The sequence below is a fragment of the Trachymyrmex septentrionalis genome, unplaced genomic scaffold (assembly GCF_001594115.1).
Source record: "Trachymyrmex septentrionalis isolate Tsep2-gDNA-1 unplaced genomic scaffold, Tsep1.0 scaffold13, whole genome shotgun sequence".
Lineage (NCBI taxonomy): Eukaryota > Metazoa > Arthropoda > Insecta > Hymenoptera > Formicidae > Trachymyrmex > Trachymyrmex septentrionalis.
This window is the reverse complement of record NW_017304438.1, coordinates 4001708-4011512: the sequence shown is the minus strand read 5'-3', so window position 1 is coordinate 4011512 and position 9805 is coordinate 4001708.

Genomic DNA, 9805 nt, shown 5'->3' with positions numbered 1-9805 from the left:
ATATATATATACACACACACACACACACACACACACACACACACACACACACACACACACACACACACACACCACATATGCCAAAATACGCGCACGAACACATACTCGCCGGCTTATCCGTCAATCTGTTCGTTTACCTGACGGTGTTATTTCAATATAAATCACTCTGGCCCCGCTAGAACGAATATGCTTGCCTTTGACAGGGTGATTTTACCCTCTTTCACTTTTGCTTCGTATAAAAATTCAGATTTCGCGGAGCGATTCGGCAGCCGCGGAAAATCAAAGACTTTGATGTATGTACGGGGTTTCCTTCGGAATTGCAACGCGCGTCTAGATCCGCATGCATAGTCGCGAGAATGGATTTATCACTATCGTCCGTTATTGCAGCTGTACCGAAAAAAAAAACCGCGTCCGATTATCGCTCGAGTATGACGAAGCCGTTTGTATCGCCGCGAGTTTTCTGGCGAAAAAAATCATAGTCGTTTGCATTTATATTAAAACTGTTTTTTGCACAGTGGCAGTTATAAGTAACTGTTACATAGAATTATTATCTCACAATTTAAACATCCATTCGTTATTGCAAGATGCGAACACAGTTACATCTCGTATCCCGTTAGATTGAAACGCTAAAAGCGCCGAATCACACGATGCTAAAACCTATTCTACAGTGTGCTTTTTACTTTCTGTTTTCTGCTTTTCGCTATTTTTTTCTTATCTTTTTGCTTCTTATCTGGTTTTTTGTTTTACGTCACCCGAGATAAAAGTTAACGAACTTCGGAAGAAATAGGAAATACGTAACAAGAAATGCAATTTATCGGTGCAATTTGTCGATAAAACGGTTGCAAAAGAGGAAAAAGCAAGAAGTAAAAAACAAGAAATAGGAAACAGAGAGCACATTGTAGAATAGGTTTAATTCAGAGTAAAACAAACTTAAAGTCGTTCTGCTAGAAAAAAAAATAAGTTTGACTAATATGCGATGACAACAGAAATTTCTTTCATATAGATAGTCTATGGCTGGTATTCATAGTCAGTTTTTATTTCAAGTCCATCTTAAGTAATGTCTTAAGACGATAAGGCGGCCGTCTGATTTTGATTTGTGATACCTCAAGACTGAATTTAAAATGGTCTGGAATATAAGAACTGATTATGAATATCGGTCTATGACTACGTTTACACAGTTCGATTTACGCCGAGGTTATGACATCGATGTTATGAAACTGGCTATACTCACAATCATTCCATTCTTCAGAGGAATAGCTATATGATGGCTAGTTTCACAACATCGATATTATAACCGGTGTGAAAACTTATTATATAGTTAAAATCTTAATATTTATTCTTATTCCTAATATTTCCTCCACTGTACGCAGAGTCTTATTCTACTTGGTTCAAGTCTCTCTTTCCTCGAAAATGGAATTCAGTCCATTCACGTCTTCAATTATTGAACTTATCTTGAAGAAGCATGAATGTGATCCCAGATACACAGAATAAATATAACACGATCTCGCGTGTAAAGACACAAAAGTACTCGAGACAAGTAAATCTTCAATACACTTTCATGCTTTTCGAATGACAGGGAGAACGGGATTATCTGCAAGCGTCGGTATTATCTGTAGAAAGCAGTACGTCTGCTTTCTGTTGAACGACAATAATCTTGACAAAAGAACGTACCGAGGAAAGCTTTTAGCTTATGTGCACTCGCTGTAACTCAAAGGGATTATAATGCCGCTTGAATCATACGATGTAACCCCAGAACACTATTGATACGTATCGTTGTTGTATTTTCTTGTATATAAATTGACCTATTTCCTTATAAATTTTACGTACAAGAAAATAGGTCACTCTTAAAAAAATTTGTACACATTTCACATTTTAATGACAAAATATTTATAAATCATTTAAATACAAGAAGCGTAAATTATGACCAAAGTTAGATGTTTAACTGACACATATATATAAATTGAATAAATTTGTTATCTTAGAAATATAATTACACGCCGATTACTATTACTTATTTGTGTTTATAAAAGTCTAGATTAAAAAAAGATATTTATAAAATATAAGCTTTGTCCGCAAGATAAAATTCTTTATCTTTAACCGTGTGCGTAGCGTTTCAGGCCCTTGATATTTTTACTAAGAAAAAGTCTCAGCTCCATGTTTTTGCTTAGAAAATCCGCATAAAAAGTGACTTTGTAGATCTCTTTCTGTCTTACATTTTCTCTCTTTTTCTCGTTTTCTCTATGGTGAGATACCTCGTATACATTAATATATAGCATCGGCTGAGCGCATAGATACGCGCGTACAGCGTACTCGCGTGTCTCCCTTGACTTCGTGTCGCTTGAGAGGCATATCACACATTGAGAGGACGTGAGTCGCTTTGAAAAATCGTACCCGATATGCCGGCGGAACGAAGAAAAAGGGACGGCACGTGAGCGCCGGGAAGGAAGGTAATGTCCCGGGTTTTCTCGCGCGCGCATACCACCGCCAATCGTTCCCGATGGCGATGGTGCACCTGGGCTCTCGAATATGCGGCTGGCAGCATGTGCGACCCGTGTATGCATCCGTTTCCCCGAAAATTTTTCGCGACCCCGGATAAGCGAAGATCGACGACGTAAGTGAAATTCTCGCTCTTTCCGGGACCTCGACCGGAATCTCAAAATCTTCGACTCCGTCCAGCGACATCAAAGGGAGTCGCTGGACGGGCTTTGAGAAAGGAGGGCTCCCGAACCCTTTACAGATTTTACACGAGACGACGCTGCTATCGATTCTCTTTCTTTTTTTTCTTCCACTGTGCACCTGCACGGAATGCAGATACATGATTGGCCCGTTCCTCGAAAATCTTACATCGTTCGAATATGCAACGGATCGGAACGACGTAAATGAAATTCTATCGCCTTTAGTCTGTGACTAAATCGAAGTTTAGGAGAAGTAAAGGAAAGAGAAGTTTGTACTTTAACATCAAAGAAAATTATCGAAGCGCAAATAAATGTGTATATAGGGCTAGGTACGTTTTAGAAATACTCTTATTTGAAATACAATATTTGCAAGACAATTGTATTTTGTATTTTGGCAGAGCATATGAAAATATATTGTAGTTTATATTTCATTGTTTGTATTCATTGTTTATTTCATATTTTGCATTTCAATATTATAATGCCGCTTGAATCATACGATGTAACCCGAGAACACTATTGATACGTATTGTTGTTGTATTTTCTTGTATACAAATTGACCTATTTCCTTATAAATTTTACATACAAGAAAATAGGTCACTCTTAATTAATGTAAAAAAATTGGTACACGATGTCGAAGTTTCGTTGCTATCTAGGATAATTCTGCGTAATAACTCGATGATAAAGAAATAAAGAGTATCTTGGATCAAATATGCAATAACCAAACTGTCACATAGATAAGATCCAAATGAAATAAAAGAGTGTGTATGCACAAAGTGTGCTTTCGCGCCACTATATCGAACAACGCAACGCTTTAATGAGCCCTCGAGGGACGTATTCGCGTGCTGCAGATGCACTCTTGGAACGCCACACCCAACATGAAGAGCCAAGTGAACCAATACCGAGGAAAAATTGTGTACAGAGTACACGATCGTTGGCCTCCGCGCGTATCGGCCTCTTTGTGCACGCGTGTGTAATGCACCATGGCAATTACCAAAATTAGGTACGTTGCTTTTCGCTTGCAGGCACGCCAGAGGCGAAACGAAAGGCGATATTTACCTTTCTTGGAAGATGTATTTGAGGCATTATTAGCTTCTCACGGACATGATACGTATCCATGTATAGCGATAAGAGAAATATTTACTATTAAACGAATGAAGTTTTAGCAAAATTAAAAATCTAATACAAAGACACATAGCTAACCCGCGTGTGTGTAAGAATATATGTGGAACATATATTCTCTAATAATAATCTCAAGTAATTTCCATCACAATATGAGCTGATACTTTAATCCTTCAATGCCACTCTCCGTATGGCTTACAGGGCTTTTTCCATGCATATTTTTTCGAAACTTCTGTTTATTGTATTATTTATAATTATTTTACTAATAAAAATACACGCATTTGCCTGATATTATTGTATTCCTTAATGTTTGGTGTTTGTGATTGAAAAAAATTGTTATATATGTTCATTTTTATACGATATTTTCCACAGTGTCCAGTGCTGGACTTGTGACAAAACATACAACAGTATCGAAGGATTAAGTAATTGTCAAATAAGGAAGAAACGTTGCGTATATTTTCACGGAGAGAAATTTTCATTTTTTATCCATTAAAATAAATAAATTTTATCCATTAAAACTTGTAATACCTCCTAAATTTTGACAAGGAAAAATAATAAATTAAATTATAAAAATCATTTGATGAGAAAAAGTTAAACGCTCATGCATATGCCAGTTCGTGGATCTCGCGTTGAAAAATGCGGAAGAAAAATTACTGAAGGCCCTCAAAGGTTAATTTCTCTTACAAAAATCTAATACCAGTCAATACTGAAAGGCAGTAATTAATTAATTATTTTAAGTATTAAAAGCACTATTATTCAGTACTTTTAGTATTTCAAGCAAATAATTAATTACTGTCTTTCAGCAACAAATTAGCCAGTATTAAATTGGTTATACAATATTTTATTTCTGTAAAAATTTAATATTTAATAAATTTTAATAAATTTCGCGTGAAGATAAATTTTTATCCTCCGCTTCTCCCTCTAATTAAAATCTAAATATCTTCAGGTGTGTTTCTAATACCTTCCCGACTGAAATCTTGGACGCCCAAGTGTATTTCTAACACCGTACTTCTTTAGAGATAAAAAAATAACAAACAAAATGCTGCTCGTCTGACTAATTTTCCATGTATTCCTAGAAACATTAGCTTGACACGCTTCCTGTTCATCAAGTCGAATGAATGTAATCGCATAGAGGAAGAAGTGCAATTTCGTAAGGTCTACCCCTAAATGACGAAATTACGCGCGGGGTCGAATGCCCGCTCGCTCGTGGGGGTTTCCGCGCAATCTCTTCCTGGGGAATGAATACTGTTCTAACGGGGCCACTAGGGAGCTATTCGTATGCCGCGGGGTCTATCGCCGATCGTCGCAACACATTGCCGTTGGCTTTTAATGTCCAGCTAGGAGATTATTCGTCCCTCGAGGCTGGACAAAAATCGAGATCAAAACCACGTTTCTGTTCGGCGCGATAGTTACTGATGAACATCGGCGGGCGTGATATCGAATATTACGTGAATGGAAAAACTTCTAATCAATTGTTACGGTAATGAGGACACAGGCCAACGTAATGTTCCATGTCGCTCATCTGCAACACGTAAAAAATATTTCGTTGTTCTAGAAACTAGAATTATCGCTGTTTTTTGTATCTGATAGAAAATTATGAATCATACGCGTAGAATTTATAGTATAATATTCTAACAATATATGCAAGAAAATTTAAGTGTTATAATTAAATATGAATCACTATTAAATATCACAGTCAATTATCTGATTGAACATTATAGAAAGACTTTCCAAAGTAGAATATAGAAGTTATAATAATATCATAAGGACATTATCATGACCTTCATTCGTCATTTATAAGTTAATTTTTAAGTATCAAAAGATGTCGTGATGACGTTTTTCTGCGATATCATTAGAGAGTTTTTGCAATATCGTTTATCCAAATACGGTGAACGCTAAAGTCAGGTTATTTTCTTCTTAACAATTACTTAAGGAGAAGATAACTTTAGCGTTTACTGGATTCACGTTGTAAAAACTCCCTTTTATGACTTAATTATGACTCCGTGTTCTACGTGGATTTTTGATAAATTTGACAAATGATTCAAATATAAATTGTTTCTGTTATCTATACTGATTAGATATAAAACATATGCAATAATCGAGTGTTTGCTAGTCATTTATCCGGTTTAGTTAATTTTTCATATCTAGATAATTTTTTGTTATAACTGCAAGATCATTTTTTACGGTGAAACTTATCACAAAATGCGTATAGCGAATTAGTGTTCCGTAATGCTGGCGAACTGCAACACAAGTCGCTACAGCTAATGTACTTAATTTTTTATCAGACTTTGTATTAAACGAATAGTATTGAATATGTGGATATTGGAAATTTTATTTCTCTAAAATATATAAATATGATAAAATTTTCTTCATTTTTAATTTAATAAATTTTTAGGTATTCAAAACGTAGATTTTTTGAAATTGATGTGCATATCGATCAATTTTGTTGCCTTAACCTTTTCATTTTATCTGCACAGTTGGAAAATTTAAATTTAATATACACCGCATGTCTTCTAAACTTTTAGATTTACCTACATTTTTGTGTTAATTTAAATAAAATTTAGAAAACGACACAAATATTATATAAATAATTAACACAACAAATATAATGTTGATATAATTTGTAGTAAATTGTGGAAGCATTCTTCAGTTAACGTTTATAATATGTTAAATTGACACGTTTCAATAAATTTAATATTTATAATATATGAAACACATTTTATTGATTTATCTCAGAATTTATGTTTCCTAATATAATTATTTTCAAGTTACTTGTTCACTTACTCATAAATTGTGTTGTTTTTACACAATTAGATACATAACAAAAAAATATTAAAATTATAAAATATATAAAATATTAATAAATATAAAATATTAATAAAATTATAAAATATTAAAATATTAAAATAACAGAATCACATAATGTTAAACTAAAATATAATTATTAATACTCGGTATGTTAAAAATGTAACAAAAATTTGAATAAAAACCAGTTTTAACACAAATACAAAATGTTTTTTACTGTGTGCATCCGACACACGAATATATAAAGTTACGAATTTGATGAGATACGAGAGAAACATTTTCGTAAATCATAGGACTATTATGTCCACGTTACTTATAAACTATTAAGTGTTGCGACATACAATTGCGCAGAATGTTGCTGAACAATGCATCGCGGCAAAAGCCGCAGTACCGTTCTCCACCTGCGCTGCTCCTTCATGCGGCAATCGAATTTCTGGATGCGCCCGTGAACTTCGCCCTCGGGAATGCGGTGCTGTTCGGCCAGAGAAATCCAATTGTTCGCCGTTGATTCCTTTGTAATCGGCTGAGTACAGATATCTACCGCCGCCGCCGGGCAGGTAACGTTTTAAAGTGAAAAATTTTATTCCGGTCGCGCCAGGCGCGATGCGTTCTGCAGGCGCGATTGGGGAAACGTAAGCACGACGATGCGATGCGGCGGAACAAAGGGCTGGGATTTAATAATGCGTTCTCTGCGCAGAGATACGGTGCCATACCGAACAATGATGCACGCACGAGACGTACGCGAGAGAGATCGATAACGAATGCTGGCCCGTACGCTCCGCTCGGTTCAATAAAACTTTGCGCCCTGCCCCAGGGTATGTTGTCGTACTTCTGATGTCGGGGAGATACAAAGCCGAGCGCGAGAATTAATCCAATAGCACGCGAGGAGAAGCAGGTGAGCACAGGGGTGGAAGAACAGAGGAGGATGCAAGAAAGTGCATCGCGTTTGTCCTGCGGCGGATGTCTCTATAGGATAATTAACTTGCACACGTACGTGTTTTCACCGAAAGACAAAAGGTCGAGGAATAATTTATTATGTCGAAATAGAAATGCGCGAGTATATATAATTACATAATAAACTTTCTTCTACTGGAATCATCATTTATTTTAAATAGAGATGATGACTCCAAATTTAGCCCAATTTTGTCAAATTTCGAATCGAACAATGTTATATAATGGGATATTAGTCTTTGAAAAAATTTATGTTGAGCATAGGAGTAATTTTGGAGATACGAAAAGTTAAAATAGTCAAAAATTCTCGATATTTCCAATATCGTTCAAGTATTATAAACACAAAAAAAAAGTTAATACTGGTTATCAATCTTTGTGTTTAATAAAAAATGAAATTTTCTATCAACAAAATACGTGTACGAGCCAGTAACAGTATCGCTGCAATCTATTTCGCGCGTGATATCGGCGGAGGCAAAGTTATGAGCATCATCTCGTAAAAAGTTACGAAATACGATTTGCGTGAAATTATTCAAAATAGCCAGCGTGACGACAGAACTTTCCCGCTTGAAAAATGTTTCCGCACATTTCGTGTCGCTGCTTAAAAAACTTCGAAGTTTTTGCGCCGCCAGACTGCAATGCCACTGCAGCTTTTCGTGTTGTAATAACGAGATATGTTAAAGATGCATCGAGCATTGCAGCTTATCGTAATGACGGAAAGTAACTTCACCGAGATGTTGTTGAGAATACAGAAATATATGATCACAAAATTGCTTGTTCTCTGATGTAACGATAACGCTCGCAATCAGAATGGCTCTGAACGTCTGTGAAAGCCGCGAGACATCTATATCTAGTGTTCGCTATCGATAAGCCATAAATTTGTTCGCGCTTATACCGAAATATTCTCGGAGAAATTCTCCGCGTCACATAAAACTTAGAAAAATCATATCAGCTGGAAAATGATCATTTTTCAAATCACGGGTTCTGTACATTTTTTTTATATCTTTGTATAATACATTGTACATTGCGTTTGACTTAATTTTAAGATCTAAAGAAAGAAAAAATAAAATCTTGTTTAAAAACAACAACGCATGTGACTTTAAAAAAGCAAATTGCTACTGTAATTTATGTGAGGAGATTATTGAAATATATGTATATATATATATATTGTATATACGCGCGCGCGCGCGTGTGTGTATGTGTGTGTGTGTGTGTGTATAATATACAGATAAGATACTTATAAAAGACAAAAATAATATTAAGAAAAAAGAGAATATTTAAATTTTCCTTTTCTTACGAATATTATATTAAATTTAAATTTTGTTAAAATCAGTGTTGTTTTCTAATATGATTACTTTAAGATGATTTTTAATATAGCAGAACTTTTTTAACTTAAAAATTGATTAATTGTTATTATTACATTTTTTAACTATTAATTAAAAGAAAATACAATAAATTTTAAAAATCAAATATCATAACAAATCGTACTATATATTATAGTATAATAAATTTTCAATATATTCATAAAAAACAATAATTTTATTTAATATTGAAGTTCTGATAGGGCATTCGAGGAGTATCTCATAAATATGCAATTCCGATGATGACTCCAGCGATAACTCTTAGAGTCAAGATCACGCCAAGAAATAAAAATATCTTTCTATTTACTGGTTATTAACATCGTAATCATTAACGTTGTAGCAAACGATATCACTACATCCGGATTCATTTCAATGTCGTAATTAAAAGTGGAGTACGAATATCACAGAAAGTAAATCATCAATTAAAATGTTATCAAAATTTTAATTATAAATAAATAAATTCCTGAGAAAGTTACTTACAACTTCATATAAAATTGCCTTTAGCAAATCATTGTTTTTTAAATTATTTGTTTATTTTAGTTTCTTTCAGAACTTTTCAATAAAAAAATTTAATGGAGTGTTAATTCTTATTGTGACGTATATATACAAGATTGTTCGATTTAGACTGTCCACGTCGCATTAAAGTTGTTAGAGATAAATAAATTTAAAAAACCTCTCTTCAATAGGATTATTTTAAGATGATTTTTAATATAATAAAACTGTATTTATCTCTTATGAAAAAAACACATATATACATAAAAGTTGGTAAGAGATCAATATAGAGGTTCAAAGGTCATTTTAAATAAATACAAATATTAATTATTTATACAAAATTTTTTTATTAGATGTTTTATATATATATATATATATATATATATATATATATATATACAAAAC